The 16,446-nt window shown below is 42.1% G+C and overlaps 1 protein-coding gene across 2 annotated transcripts in view; it reads right to left on the bottom strand.

The window, feature by feature from the left end:
- LOC112250680 (protein FAM163A-like) overlaps positions 1-15,921 on the bottom strand; it is a 30,752-nt gene extending 14,831 nt beyond the window's left edge. Inside the window, exon 1 of one of the 2 annotated variants that reach the window (XM_024421024.2) lies at positions 15,746-15,921. The gene's annotated coding sequence lies outside the window, so the exon portion shown is untranslated. Of the gene's footprint in view, positions 1-7,560; positions 8,103-15,745 lie in introns of those variants that run through there. The other variant, XM_024421025.2, reaches the window with a different exon arrangement.
- Between the last annotated feature and the right edge of the window lie 525 nt (positions 15,922-16,446).

Genomic DNA, 16,446 nt, shown 5'->3' with positions numbered 1-16,446 from the left:
TTTCTGAAACGTCTAACTCTGAAAACATTCAAACTAAAAGTAGGCCTACTTAGTGGTAGCCTACACACTTCAGTGCAAAATATAAACTGTGTTCACCTGTTCAATTATACGGTATGTTATAAACGCGCTCCCTTTAGGATGAATTGAGCAAAAAAAATGAAATTGTAATAGCCTATCTAACAGGCCCAATTAAAAGCGATGCGCATGGTAATATGAACTCATCATGGCCAGAAAAGTTGCAATGGTAATGATATACTGTATGTATTATGTTTATAAATGAAACATTGTCTAGGCTACTCGAGAAATGTGGCATTACAATATTCAAACGTAGCCTTCAAATGTCAATGGAAAACGTGAACTGTCTGGTTTACTGTTAAACTGCGCTTCGGATCGCATGGATAAATATTTTTTGTAGACCTTACGGTGAAATGCGTACTTACAAGCCCTTAACCGACAATGCACTTCAAGAAATATAGTTAAGAAATGTTTTATTAAATGACTAAAGTATATATATTTTTGAAGTAACAATAAAATTACAATAACGAGGTTATATACATGGTCAATGTGCCAGGTTAGCCAAGGTAATTTGGACATGTAGGCAGGGGTAAAGGGAATATGCATAGATAATTAACAGCGAGTAGCAGAAGTGGGGGGTGGGTTAATGTAAATAGTCCAGGTGGCCATTTTATTAATTGTTCAGCAGTTTTATGGCTTGGGGGTAGAAGCTGTTAAGTAGCCTTTTCGACCTAGCTACAGTATTAACTACTGTATTTCGCTACACTCGCATTAACATCTGCTAACCATGTGTATGTGACAAATAAAATTTGATTTGATTTACTGTGGGTCCAATTAAATGAGACATGTTGTATCCCTATAGGCTATTTCACGAAGATGTAACCATCATGGTCAGAATTTATTCAACAGTGATCATGGAAATACAATAAATACTGTAAATTGGAAACATATAATAATTTGATTACCGGTTTGTCTCAAGAACTGCAACGCTGCTGGGTTTTTCACACTCAACAGTTTCCTGTGTGTATTAACAAATGGTCCACCACCCAACTGACATCCAGCCAACTTGACACAGCTGTGGGAAGCATTGGAGTCAAAGTGGGCCAGAATCCCTGTGGAACGCTTTCGACACCATGTGGAATCCATACCTCGAATCCATACCTCGAATTGAGGCTGTTCTGCGGGCAAAAAGATGTTCATGTTTTGTACACTGGGTGTATATTCCCGATTTCCCCAAGTCTACTAGGCTACTTTTGCCTTCTTGCAATGCAATTCTTCAACCACTAGAAACTGTGTGTATGCATGGTCTAAAGTTTGCAGGAGGACAAGCACATTCTCACGTCAAATTCAGTTTATATAAATGCCAACTTTTACGTGGTAACTGTCGAGCATATGTTTTGGGGCATATTTTGTGTGTAGGCAACATTTATAAATGAGGCCACAGCTGAGGCGGTACGTGTCGATTTGACTAAGAATGAGAGTGATTGAGTACTGCATCCCCTGACCTCAACCAAATTGAGATGGTTTGGGATGAGTCAGACCGCAGAGTGAAGGAAAAGCAGCCAACAGTGCTCAGCATATGTGGGAACTCCTTCAAGACTGTTGGAAAAGCATTCCATCACTGGTTTAGATTATGCCAAGAGTGTGCAAAGCTGTCATCAAGGCAAAGGGTGACTTTTTGGTTACTACATGATTCCATGTGTTATTTCATAGTTTTGATGTCTTCACTATTATTCTAAATAGAAAAAATAAAGAAAAACCCTTGAATGAGTAGGTGTTCTAAAACCTTTGACTGGTAGTGTATGTACAGTTTACTGTAAATGTTTAGGAATGTATTTTAAGAAAAAAAAGTGCAATTTAACAATAAATTGAATACCTGACTTCCCACCAAAATCCCTGAACATAAACTGTTTTATGTGCTATAATTATGTCATTATCTAATGGATAGGAATATCTTCATACATTGTCCAACTGTTGCATTTATTAAAATTGTTTTTAAAACCTTGTAACAATTTTGATAGCCAATGCTACTGTAATAGTATTGGTATTCTGTTAGTATTCTCAGACCATGTTACAGTAATGCTGATGGGAGATGCCCCAATTATTACATGACGGCAACCATCCCAGAATAGGTTTAAATGTTGTTCTGCCCTGCTGGCTTTGACTTTCTTCTGCATGTCTCATCTGCCTGTCTCTCTCGCTCTCTCACTCCAAGGACAGCCGACTAGCCGAGCAGACGGCTTCAGATGTCAGGCCTAGCACAGGCAGTACAGCAGCGAAGCAGTGCTCAGCCCTTATTCAGCACACGCCTTAGAGCATCCTAATTCACATTTGTTTACTCAAAGAGCCCCGAAGAAGAGGACTGGTTCGAGGGCTTAACTCAATGAGGTTCCATGAGATGGGAAATGCTTATAGGACACATCCTGGCTAGTCGAGATTTTCTCCACACAAAAGTGTGCAGTTCGCTAAATCAGCCCCACATCTTCAAAATTTTGAATGACTAATGTGTGAGAAAACTCCTTCAATGCCAAGGTTGCACGTGTACCATCTAGGGACCAGAACTAGCCCCTTGCTTTGCAGCATAGAGGAGAGTGGGATAAGTTGAGCCAAGTTGAAACACAAAATGTATAATTTGACCAACTATTTATGAAGAGGTCATCATTTCATGAAGTCTGTGAAAGAAGAAACCACATGGAAAAGTGGTAGGCAAGTAAGGTCCAACGTTTGGGATGGTGTTCTTCGGCTTGCAAGGCTCCCCGTTTTCCTCCAAACATAACGATGGTCATTATGGCCAAACAGTTACATTTTTGTTTCATCAGACCAGAGGACATTTCTCCAAAAAGTATGATTTTTGTCCCTTTGTGCAGTTGCAAACAGTAGTCTGGCTTTTTATGGCGGTTTTAGAGCAGTGGCTTCTTCCTTGCTGAGCGGCCTTTCAGGTTATGTTGATATAGGAATCGTTTTACTGTGGATTTAGATACTTTTGTACCCGTTTCCTCCAGCATCTTCACAAGGTCCTTTGCTGTTGTTCTGGGAATGATTTGCACTTTTCGCACCAAAGTACATTAATCTCTAGAAGACATCTCCAGGTTGATCTCCAGGTTGTTTATACATGCATACTATTGTTTGTACAGATGAATATGGTACCTTTAGGCATTTTGAAATTGCTCCCAAGAATGAACCAGACTTGTGGAGGTCTACAATTTATTTTCTGAGGTCTTGGCTGATTTCTTTTGATTTTCCCATGATGTCAAGCAAAGAGGCACTGCGTTTGAAGGTAGGCCTTGAAATACATCCACAGGTACACCCCCAATTGACTCAAATTATGTCAATTAGCCGATCAGAAGCTTCTAAAGCCAGAACATCATTTTCTGGAATTTTCCAAGCTGTTTAAAGGCACAGTCAACTTAGTGCATGTAAACTTCTGACCCACTGGAATTGTGATACAGTGAATTATAAGTGAAATAATCTGTCTGTAAGCAATTGTTGGAAAAATGACTTGTGTCATGCACACAGTAGATGTCCTAACCGACTTGCCAGAACTATAGTTTGTTATCAAGAAATGTGTGGAGTGGTTGAAAAACGAGTTAATGACTCCAACCTAAGTTTGTATGTAAACTTCCGACTTCAACTGTACATTAGTTGGGGTCTCTATAAGCTTCAATATGAGGTCCTAAACATAGCATGAAAGTGCATCCTTGTAGTTGTGTGGGCTAATATTGTCAAACTGTTTGCCCTGGGGTAAGTGGAGCCAATGGCAAAGTGAGCAAATTGTCGTGTAACAACAGGGCCGGGCCTATGTTAAAAATGTTTTTTTTTTAAATACAAAGTGTGTTGTTAGGTGTTACGCCTGTGTTAAAATATGCTTAAAATTATTCAAAGACCAAGCGATTGTGATTGTGTTGAATTGTGTTTGGGAAATAAAGATAGACATGGTTTAAAAAGATAGTGGGAATATTTCCTTCAGTACATGTGTAGGTGGCTTAACTTACCCTGCCCCCAGCTCAACTTACCTCATACAAGGGGTAAGTTTTGCCAAGAGATCACTTTTTTTGGACAAGCTATGTTTTCAAAACTGTAATGTTGACGTGAATTCTGATTATTTCCAGGGATACACAACACCCTGAAATATATGTTGATATCCATGTTAGACAGATTACTATATTTCACTTGATGGAGTGACGCGGAATGGAAAACATTTCTCAACTCACCCCACTCTCCCCGATTGGTGTCAGAAGTGGGATGGCGTTACAATGGGGAGGTATATGGACTAGAGGGGGTGTTCTGAAAAAGGGGACAGTGTAGCAACCAAAATGTCTAAGTTAGAACATTACAACCCTACCAACAGCCTGGGCATTTGATACAAATGAATCGTTTGGTGGATTACATTGATATAGCGCTTCACTCGTTCTCAAAATCACATATGATTACATGTGGATAACTCTCCTCTACTCCACTACCACGAATGTGGAGTCAGCACCTACAGTACATGGGTCCACAAATAGGCAGCAATTCTGCACCCAAACACTCACAAGACATCAGCTATGTGGAAAGCAGGGGGTTGCAAGTTTGAAACCGGCTAAGGACAAACGAACGTTGCATTAGATCATAGGAGGTGTTTCTGAAAAAGGCTTCAATGTTCCAAAGTAAAAACAGCAACAGAACTGGAGTGTAGCTGATGAGTCACGTCACCCTAGATAAACCCCCCTGCAAAGTGCTATTTTAGCAGAAAAGAGCAACTCCCAAGTACAGTAGCACTGTTCCAAGAGCCATGCAGGTTCCAGTGAGGTGCTGTGCCAGGGATCTGCCTCCAGGTTGCCTCCAACTCTGGCCTCACAGGCTTCATTGGCCTTGGCAGTGTTTCAATGCTCTGCTGCTCCACTCACACTGCGCATGGCCCCAAGCACTCGGCTGAGCAGCACGGTACGTTCACCAACCCGAAAAAGCTGCTGTGCAAACAGAAAACCCCACAAAAGTGCTTTCCCTTGGGTAAAATCTACCTCCTCACCCCGAATGCAGAACTGCAACAGCTAGCTATGATTGATCGTTAAATATTCTATATGGTTTTGTATCTTATAGAAATGGGCCAAACCTTTGGTGCACTTTGCATGCCGTAGCAGTGTTTGAATAGACAGAGCAGAACTGATTTGCAGTCGTCCTCCCTTTCCATTCGCCTCTGCCTTCAAGCAGACCTCCAGCTATAACCTTGTTATAATTGTCACTTTTTGTCCAATTACATTAGAACTGGTGGAGAAACATGGTTTCATCATGGTCTTTGGGTGTCGAATGCTCCCACTCAGCTCTCCAGGTTTCTCTTTCTCTCCTGTTAGATAATCACATGAATCTTTTGATAGAGCCGCCTCTAACTTTGCACTTGGAAACACCTGGAACATGCAAATGTTAAAAACTTGGCTTTTCAATCATTTAAATATCATTTCTGCAACAATATTTTTCCATCACAGGGTAGTTGTAACCAAGTATTCGAGCTGAAATGCTCCCCTCCTCCATTTCCCTGAAAAAAAGCACTCATCTCTTCATGTTCTCAGAGAGAATACATCTATGGCACCGTCAGGAGGTGGCTTGGAAACGTGACCAAAATGCAAGGTGAGAGGGTGATACATTTTCAATGCCAAGTATGGGAGAGAGCTGATACCAAACCAGAAGGGGATAACATCAACTTTTTTTTTAAAATGTAGCATTAAATTGTCAACTGAAAGCAGCAACTAATAAGTGATTTTCCACTCTTTGGTTTCTGAGTCTGATAAAAGGTGGTGCATATCAGTGCGCATGTTAGTTCAGCTAGCTAGCCGCTTGAGTGGTCAATGAAGCCCTCTCCCGCGGTGTCAAGCGTGTCCTCCTCTAGTGAATGCCTTTTCACTTGAAGTGCTGTATGTGTTTTTAATCATCACCGAGATCTCAAAACTTAAAATGCAAGATATATTTCTTGATATGAGCGACATTACGCTTTTAGAACAAAGACAGCATATGTCACACATTTGGAGAGTAGTGGCAGTGATTCATCCTCATATGAGGAGTAGAATGTTACCTTAAATCTCAGTGTTCAAACATGATCGTTATTAAGATCTGATTGCTGGTCGCCTCACTACCTTTCTAATTTCAGAGTTTCTTACATGGATAAATACTGCGGCATCAACTGCTTGAACTTTAAACACTGATTGCTAACGTAGCGGAAAACGCTCAGCGACGCAGTGTGCCGTATAAGACGGGTAAGTGAACCCTCACTCAAGACATGGGCTCTCAGCTCCATCAACAGAAGCCTCTGGGCTTGCACTGTAAGACCAGTATCACGTGGCATATCCTCTCTCTGTTGTGGATATGGTTTCTTGGTCTCATATCCTGTCAGCCAAGTATGGACAACAATGCAGAGTCCCATGGGAAATCAGTCTATTGCAGCATTGCCTCTGCTGGAGGTGAAAGAATCAGGGAGAGATGGCAAGATAGAGACCTTATCAATCGTGTTCTTATCGAGTTGTCTTTTTCCCCTCCCATGGGTCAGTGGGCTCAACATCCGGACCTGGACCATTACCAATTCATTTGGCTCTGTGTGTGTGTGTGTGTGCATAACCAATTTCCTCTTCAGTATAACAGTCATGGAAGCAGCAATTTGTCCCCAAAATACACAAATGTTTTTCATTTTAGGGGGGAGAGAATACGGGGTCAGTGCTGTTACGCTATCCCATCATACGATGGTCCACAGAAATAGTTATGTGGAGTGTGAGGTGAAAAGGGAAATGGTAGCCTACACATAGGATCAGTGTTTGACTTGGGCAGGAGCTCACCTGAGCGGAGTACCAGCACCTCCCATTTTCTACTGCTTGAGGTCCTGTAACACTTATTGAATATTAGCTCAAAAGTACTGTGGAGCTCCTGCACCTCAATATAAACAGTACTGGCACCCAAAATTAATACTAGCTCCTATTTCAGTCCAAGTCAAGCACTGCATGGGCTGTTTACACTGGCACCCCAATTCTGATCTTTCCCCACTAATTGGTCTCTTGACCAATCCCGTCAGATCTTTTTCAGAGTAGACCTGATTGGTTACATAAATATTACTGAAAAAAATATCAGATTTGTGCTGCCTGTGTGATGGGTTCAGTTTCTTGTCATATATATTCTACAATCAGTTGATTTTATGCGCCCCGGGCTCCATTAACCACTACTGATACCCATGACAGGCACATTTCACGTTCAAATAGCTGCAGGAATAGACTCAAGAGAACCACATTATAACCTAATATTTGATCCAGCCCTGTGGCACACATTGAAGTTAAATTCTCCCCATCGCCGCATGAATCATTTTCATAATCTCCATATATTCTAAAGACCTGTCAAGTCAATAAACAAAAGCAATCCCAGACACGTCCATAAACAATGCTGTCCTACCTAAATCGAACGTCTGGATTTATTTGACCAAGTAGGAATGTTGTTCAGGTTTTCCTGAACGGATAGAATAATTGAACGAGGTTGTGTCGTTCCGCGTCGTCCGATAATTGAGTCCCACATCACAAAACAGGCTATACTTACTTGTCGGGCACTGTACGTGTCACATTGTTCGGTTCCTCAACTTGCAGTATTCCTCTTGAGTTTTACCACTATAAAAGCCACCAACTGTTATTGCATTTCCGAGAAGATAAGAAGGAAAGGGCACTGGAATAGGCTACGGATTGCGGCGGACGTTCATCCAATGAGTAGCCTGCCCGCGCGGTGCCTCTGGAAGGACGCAACAGTCTTGGTGCTGGATAGTCATTTCAATAGAGGTCAGAGTACAATAATAGCCACTATCATCCGGTGAGGTATCGTCACGGTTATGTAGCCCACTCGCGAGAAGGATCAGGCAGAAATGCACCCGCTCAGTCTTGTAGTGAAAAACAAAATAATGCATGCGCATCAAATTATTGTTTGGAAAGAAGGATGGAACTTACAATATTGCGCCCCTTTTGTCATGCATGAGAACCTTGTCTTCTCTGCGCAAAAAAACCCTCAGTAATCCAGTAGGTGGGAATCCAAATCAAATGAATGAGGTGTGGATGAGTGAATGCTTAGGGAGAGTGAGATTGAATGTGCAATGCCACTTAAAGTAGACACCTAGGTGCAAGTAAAAGAAGAATCGTCACGAATTGAAGGGGCAAATTTGAGTCGCTGCACTAGTAGCCATAGGGTTTTGTTTAAATGATGTACCTGGTCACAGTTGTTTCAAAATGTAGCTACCACATAAATGCTAGTATTGGTGCCATGCCCATCGGAGACAAAATATGCAGTTATGCATTGCGAGATCATTGCAATTAATTTCGGGAATGCAGTACTTTTCAGCTATAAATTAAAGAAATGCCAGTAATGTTAATTACAAAAAGAGGCTTCCCCTGATTGATTTGCCATCAATCACCTGCCCGAATTAGGCTAATCCAGGCTACTCAATCAAAAATAAAGGCACAGCAAACACTGACAGAGATATCAACCCTCCTCTTTATTTGAAACCGGAGATGGTGGTGTGATTAAGAGACTGTGGGGGCAGCTGTCCAAGGTCCTGAAGAGCCCACCAATGAATGATGCCGTGGACAGCATTTCACTTTCAGTGTAAGCAACATGCAGCCATAGAGTAGATATAGGCCTTACCAGCGATAATTGCACGATACACGACCAATTGATAGGCAAATTATGCATATTATGCATATGCACCAGTGCCCAACTACCTTTAGATTGAGTTGATGGGAAACCCTAATGGTCAACCATGTCCAATCAAGAGTTAAACTCCCCTACACACTCTGATGACATCCGATTTCCAGTCCAATGTCCCTTCTATTCCCCATTATAATAATTTCATAGTTCACTAAACACGGCCCTGAAGATGGCAGATGTGCACAGAAGTCCTGATGAGGTTTGGAATGGATCCATGCTGGAGGTTGCCACTTACAGGCTACATTCCCCTGAGCTAAACCATAATAGGCCACAAAATCTACAGTGCATGTGGCCGATATCAAAAGAGGTAGATCTAGGGTGACACTTTATTTGGAGAGTCCACTTATAGATGGTTTATAGATGTTAAAATCAGATTTGCAATTAATAGTTAGAAACGCTATAGACCATTTGTGGGGGCCTCTCAAAACAGTGTGAACAGATACACTATACAGATTTCCAATTGCTTAAAAAAATGTGAATACCTTTTCATAGTATTTAAAGTGTGCCACCATACTGGAGTTGAGGGAAGAAAAGGTGACACATGAGAAGTATAGATTCCAGCATTTCGATAGAAATACCATGGGAAGGGACGTAGTGTGGAGGGCATTGTTGAAGCATGTGACCGAGAAGTTTGGGTGCTTTTTGGACAGAGTGTAATGATCAGTAGAGATGCTAGGACCAAGTGTGAAACGAGATCTGTGTTTAAAGTGCTGGGTCAGTCCATTCCACCCAGACGTTCTGAGAGCTGTGACCTTACAGGAACACAGAGTAGGCGTCCCAAATTGCACCCTGTTTCATAGCTCACTACTTTTGACCAGAGCGCTACGGGTCAAAAGCAGTGCACTAAATAGGGAATAGGGTGCCATTTGGGACACACCAGAGACTCGGCATCAGCTCGTCTGTCTAATGGTTATTAATGGTGGTGATTTTGCCCATTGACAATAATAAGGCCCAAGCGTAAAGGCTAAGCATTTTGTTTCAATCAACCTTCCATACAGGCACCCATTACACTAATGACTACACACAAGCAAGCATTTAGTGTAAGTTCTATCCAGACTCTCCCCATTAACAGCAATTGGTGATTCGATGAAATGGAGGGATAAAAACAGGAATGTAAAATTGTCATTCACTGCAGGACAACTCTTATAGCATTGATCTCCATGTGACCCTAATACAATTGCCTAATGGATGTTTGAGGAACCAGTGTGAACCTTGTGTTGGTACGTTAATCATATAATAAACCAACTAACATCTACTACTAACAACTAAGAGAATACATTTTTTATCTTCTCTTGCTTTTGGCCTTTTAAATTGGGGGATAATTATGGCAAATGTTAACAGGCTACCGTAGTTGTTTGTTCCTCATTCATAGCCAACAACCAAGTCTGCATCGAGGAGACCAATGACAACCTGGGGCGAGGAGCCGGACCGTATCCATGGTGACCAGCAGCTTCCTGGTGAATGCGAGGTCTGTGGTGGTCAGATCGGAGCTAATATCATTTCCTGGGCTGCTGGGTCTTAGGTGCTGCTTATCTGCCCCCCCCAACTGTGCTTTCTCAGTCAAAGGGATGGGCATAATGCTTCCCTCAGTCTTACATCAAATCACTGTGTTATACAGTTCATAGAGTGGAGAACTGGACAGCTGCTATTCATTGGGTGAAAGGATGTCACTTTGTAAGGCCTGGCCAGCTGAGAAATATCTTCATGTTTTGGTGTGTGTGAAAGAGGGAGTGTGAAAGAGTAGATCAGAGAGAGAGAGAGAGAGAGAGAGGTGGCCAGAGAGACGGAAAGAAAGAGGGAGTTCATCTTTGCAACAAATTGGCACAACATCTCCAATACAAATTACAGACCTATCCTCCTGAGGGATATTTGATGAGGGATTGTTGGGGTATAACTGGCAATAAGAATGATGTTGATCATTATTATTCAGAATCTCCCTCACTCACCGACTGCACATGGAGATGAAAGTTGGTGTATATTCAACATGCAGACAGTATTAGCGGAACACATGTCCCCAGGGACAGCGGAGGTGTGTGGGAGATGATTGATCATGACTCAGCATTGTACCGGCTCTCTGTAAGCGTATCCATCATGTGACCTGCTGCATGCGTCCCAAACGCCACTCGATTCCCTATTTGGTACACTTCTTTTGAACAGAGGGACCTGGTCAAAAGAAGGGCACTAAATAGGGAATAGGGTGCCATTTGGGATGTAACCACTTGTCTCCGCTACGCACTTCGCCTGCTAAACAACACTCACTAGCCTGAGTCCTCACTCACTAGCACTGCAGCTCCAGTACACATTGCCAGCAATAGATAGAGAAGAGTACACGGATCTCATTACAGGGAACATTCATTGCCAGTATAACCAACTTTTTTTGGGGGGGGGATTAAAAAAGCCTTCTTTCTATGAAATGGGAATAAATAAGTCTTTAATAATTATGTACCCAAGAGTAAAACAGGATAACTTTTAATTCACCCGCCAGCGGGGCACATTTTCCGTCGGGTCCCCGCTACTACATTCAGGGTGGCAGCTTGAAGACCCTGACCCGTGGCACACTCCCCATCTACAAGATGATTGTGCAACTGCTGACAGAGTTGCGCTGTGCATCTGCATATCTATTACATGTGGCCCTCGTAAATAACCTGTAATGGAACTGTCATCTCACTAGTGCTATCACACATTAACTCCGCCTCAACGCCAAAAGAGCAGCAGACGAGAGCTGTGTTTGACTACGGTAAACTGTGTTTGAGTACTGCAGATTGTGGCGGCACACTGGTATCCAGTGCACGTCTGATCAAATTAGGAGTGGATTGCCATCTCGAACCTGGTGGTTAAAAACCCATTCTCGAGAATGTTTTTGGGTACGGACCCAAGAACAATACACATCTATTTGTGGCCAACTACACCCCATCGCTGTGGCCAAACCCCTCCATCGGCACGCCGCCCTCTTCCCCCAACCCCACCCCCTGACCACGTTACATAAACCCCCAAGTCTTCATTGGCCACTTATTCAGCTACGTTATATATGTGGGCTTACCCATCCCAGCACTCATGTACAGGGGTTTTTCCTCTTTGATGAGGTTGCTAGAGCGTTTAAGTTACTAGTGAAAAGAGACTAAATGCTTGTTACCAGTGTGAAGAAAATACTATTGCTAACACTATAATGTCTATAGAACTTGGATGATCAACCCTCATGCAATGGTTAACCAAATCGAAGCATTTTTGTTTGTCACATACGTGTTTAGCAGATGTTATTGCGGGTGTAGCAAAATGCTTGTGTTTCTAGCTCCAACAGTGCAGTAATATTAAACAGTAATATCTAACAATTTCACAACAATACACACAAATCTCAAGTAAAGGAATGGAATTAATCATATATTTATATTGGGCGAGCAATGTCAGAGCAGCATAGACTGAGATACATTAGAATAGTATAGAATACAGTGTATACATATGAGATGAGTAATACAAAATATGTAAACATTATTAAGGTGGCCACTGACTCCAAGTCTATGTATATAGGGCAGCAGCCGCTAATGTGCTAGTGATGGTCATTTAACAGCATTTAACAGTCTGACTGCCTTGAGATAGAAGCTGTTTTTCAGTCTCTCGGTCCCAGCTTTGAATGCACCTGTACTGACCTCGCCTTCTGGGTGATAGCGGGGTGAACAGGCAGTGGCTCGGGTGGTTATTGTCCTTGATGATCATTTTGGCCTTCCTGTGACATCGGGTGCTGTAGGTGTCCTGGAGGGCAGATAGTTTGCCCCCGGTGATGCGTTGGGCTGACAGCATCATCCTCTGGAGAGCCCTGTGGTTGCGGGCGGTGCAGTTGCCAGCGTTGTTAGTCGGTATGCGAAACCAAATATGTCCGGGGGGGGTTCGAGAGACATTATGGAAATGAAAAGCTCACTTTGCTTCCAATTAATTCATTCCTCAAATGTAATTTATTGGAGATAATACTTTCAAAGCAGAATCAAAATAAGAATGCTCCTCATTTTCACATTTTGCTCTGCAGCCCGCTGTGCCTCTCAAACGCAAACATAAATGCTCAAATAACCCGGTGCTCAGAGCCCCTCTTGAATGTGGAGTTTATTATTGGTGCTGGCGGAGTTGGATTGAAGCCATTAGAATTCAGCAGCAGAGACGGATGCAGCGGCAGCAGAAGACCCCAGCAGTGCATATAAGGGGGAGTACAGGGGAGCACAAACACAGCTAATGACTGTGTGTGTGCGCGCGTGTGTGTAATTGCTTACCGTTTGCATATCGGTCCATATGCACTGAGCTAGGTTTCTTGGTAACAATGTGATTAGGGAGATGGGATGGCATTTGCGACTAGATCATACAACGGTTTGGACTTAACACATAGGCCTACTTTAGATCGTCTATCCGCCCTTCATCTCGGATATCTTCCTCATTCCTTTTTTTGTGTGACTGAAATTATTACATGCGACAAACGTGGTCAGATGATGGTGCCTGCCGTTGTTCTTGGTCTGCAGTAATACATTTGAATCACTAAAGAGACCCTCGGTAGATGCTATATAGAGTTCTAATCGACCTGTGACTCGTCAGACTGTGAAGCAAATGATAAAGCAGTGTTTAACTTATTTTGATACCCGGGAATAGGGTTGGACATTTTAAATTATTTCACTATTTGAATAACATATTTTTGGGGATATTTGGATATCTAGCGTGCCTCAGGAGAGAGCTGGTGCGCTGCGTTCTGCTTGTTTCAGCAGAAGGTGGGGGGGGGGCTCAATAAGGGCCTTCTTTGCAATCAAAAGGAACATAAAACTCAACATCCCAATTAGGGTCTGGCTAAAAATACTTCAATCAGTTATCGAACCCATTGCCTTCTATGGTTGTGAGGTCTGGGATCCACTCCCCAACCAAGAACTCACAAAATGAGGCAAACACCCAATTGAGACATATAGTGGAAATGACAAGCTTATTTTATAATACTTTTATTGCATCAAATGGTTGTTTTATGCGATAGAATAGAGGGTTCGTATAACTCTCTTGTGTCTGTGTGAACTGAAAGTGGGCCTCTGGGAGATAACGCTGACAGGAGATTTACGATGCAGAGCATGAGTTAATGTTTCTGTTCTAAACGGTACCAGGGAGACATGGCTGCTTGTGACCCATTCCATACATCTGTTGTGTGTTATGTAGACTGAAGGAGGATGCACTTTGCTTTAAAATACTGTGCTTCAAACCAGCTGCTTAAGTTCTCAGTGATCACCTCCAGCGGTGATTAACAACCAGCTCCATTACTGCAGTAAACCAGCTGGTTAAGTTCTCAGTGATCACCTCCAGGGGTGTTTACCGACCAGCTCCAATTACTGCAGTAGTTAAATAATAAAGTTTGATTGTTTTGAAGAAATCTAAAAGTCTCTTTTTGATTACAATAATTCCACCACAGACACTGCATGCAGAACTCTGTTAAAATATACTTTGCGTACAACGCAAAACCTCAAACAATGAATGCAGAGCAGAATTAGGACTGTTAGATATCAAAATCCAGAATCCAGCAAAGAGATGTTAAATTCTACAACCATGCCCACACATTCCACCACAAAGCCCTCACCTACAGAGAGAGGATACTAGAGTGTCCTCAGCCAGCTGGTTCTGTTCACAAACACAAACAGACCCCTCAGAGTCCCAGGACAGAAACCCATTTAGACCCAACCAAATTATGAGAAAGCAAAAAGATAACTATTTGACACACTGGAAATAATCAACCAAAAACAGAATTGGAATGCTATCTGGCTCTAAACAGAGAGTACACAGTGGCAGAATACCTGACCACTGTGACTGACCCAGAATTAAGAAAAATCATATGTACAGACTCAGTGAGCATAGCCTTGCTATTGAGAGGCCGCCATAGGCAGACATGGCTCTCAAGAGAAGACAGACTATGTGCACACTGCCCACAAAATGAGGTGGAAATGGAGCTGCACTTCCTAAACTCCTGCCAAATGTGTGACCATAGAGAAAAATATTTCCCTCAGATTACACAGACCCACAAAGAATTCAAAAACAAATTACATTTTTTATATTTCACTCCTATTGGGTGAAATACCAGTGTGCCATCAAGGCAGCAAGATTTGTGACCTGTTGCCACAAGAAAATGGCAACCAGTGAAGAACAAACACCGTTGTTAATACAACCAATGTTTTTTTAAATGTTCCTTTCATACCTTAACTATTTGCACGTTGTTACAATACAGTACATAGCCATAATATGACATTTGAAATGTCTCGAAACATTAGAACGTTTTGTGAGTGTAATGTTTACTGTTCATTTCTGATTTGTTTTTTTTCCAATTTTGTTTATTATCTACTTCACTTGCTTTGGCAATGTAAACATATATTTGCCAATAATGCCCTTTGGATTGAATTGAGTGAGAAAGTAGTCAAAGCGACTCGAGCTAATTAGACAAACGTGTTGCTGCCATAGGTTATCATCATACCATCTGGCAGTGCCTGTCTTCACTGTATCAAATCGTTGTAAAGAAGCTAGCTAGCTACAAAGTAGCCAGCTAGCTAGCTAAAGTAGCAAGGCTAAATGAGGCCATTTTGCTGCGCTCCTTGTCCATGTCACCAACAACTCCATTCACATTAAACTACAGCACACATGTTTGTTGATCATTGTTGCCTACTCCTTCTCATTTAGCCAACTTCATTCCGTAATTTTAATTCCATTTCGCATTCATTTGAAATGTCCCACCTCACATGGAGCCTCTGACTGTAGCGCCGCTGTGATTGACTGACAATAACAACAAGCTATACATGTTAAACGGATATGTTGGCTATCGGTGCGTCTTTTGTGTGGTGCGCACTCATAAAAACTGTTATAAAACTATTGTTTTATTAACATTTGGAAAGTAATGGTCTATTCGTGTAGGCTATGTAGCAATGTCACATAGATAATCGAATACTAATGTTCGTTCAAATAGTCAAAAATGTGTCCTTGAGGACCACTTCCATTAAAATTAACACTGAAGAACTGAATAAAATTGGTGTCAGCTCACCATCTGTGGCCAGGGACCAGTTAGCAACATCTCTGGCCTGTGTTGGTCCCCGCACTGCTATACACAATGCTGGATTAAGGCACGCGTTGTCAGCAGCGCTTTACAGGCATTTCTAATTTTGTGGGAATTGCATACCAGTTTCTCCATAAAACAAAGTAGCCTATAGCAACCCCAGATTCACACAGCAAGACAAAAAAGGTTGTTCAAAGTGGAATGAAGGCGGGATTGACATTGATTAGCAATTGAGTGTGGGAATTAATTTCCTGATTCTCGTTTTGTTCAAATTCATTTGCCGCAAATCTGTGAGTGACATTGGCTGGCTGTTCGAGATTGCGTAGATTGAAAATGCACCAGCCGGAATGCGCATGATGCGCTGTTCCACATTGTCAAATGAGGGTTTGTAAGGTCATGAAAAGGTCATTGTTAATACAATTCATGAAGGCACACTTTAAAATAATATCAATCACTTAAAAACCTACATATCTGCTATTATCGTAATAGCCTTCAATGCGTGTCTGTGTGCGCTGTTGCTGGAGTAGCGAGAGCGACATTTCAGCTGCGGGTATAAACTAATGTCAGACAAAAGACTAACTAGATAGTCAATTCAAAACATAACGTGTACCTTGTTATCTCGCTAGTTAAAAATAGCCAACGAAGCATTAATGTCGCTGTCGGCTTTCCACGGGTACTGTAGATAGCCT

This window comes from Oncorhynchus tshawytscha, linkage group LG05, assembly GCF_018296145.1.
Source record: "Oncorhynchus tshawytscha isolate Ot180627B linkage group LG05, Otsh_v2.0, whole genome shotgun sequence".
Lineage (NCBI taxonomy): Eukaryota > Metazoa > Chordata > Actinopteri > Salmoniformes > Salmonidae > Oncorhynchus > Oncorhynchus tshawytscha.
Note: the sequence above shows the minus strand (reverse complement) of the source record. Positions and strands in the feature narration are given on the sequence as shown.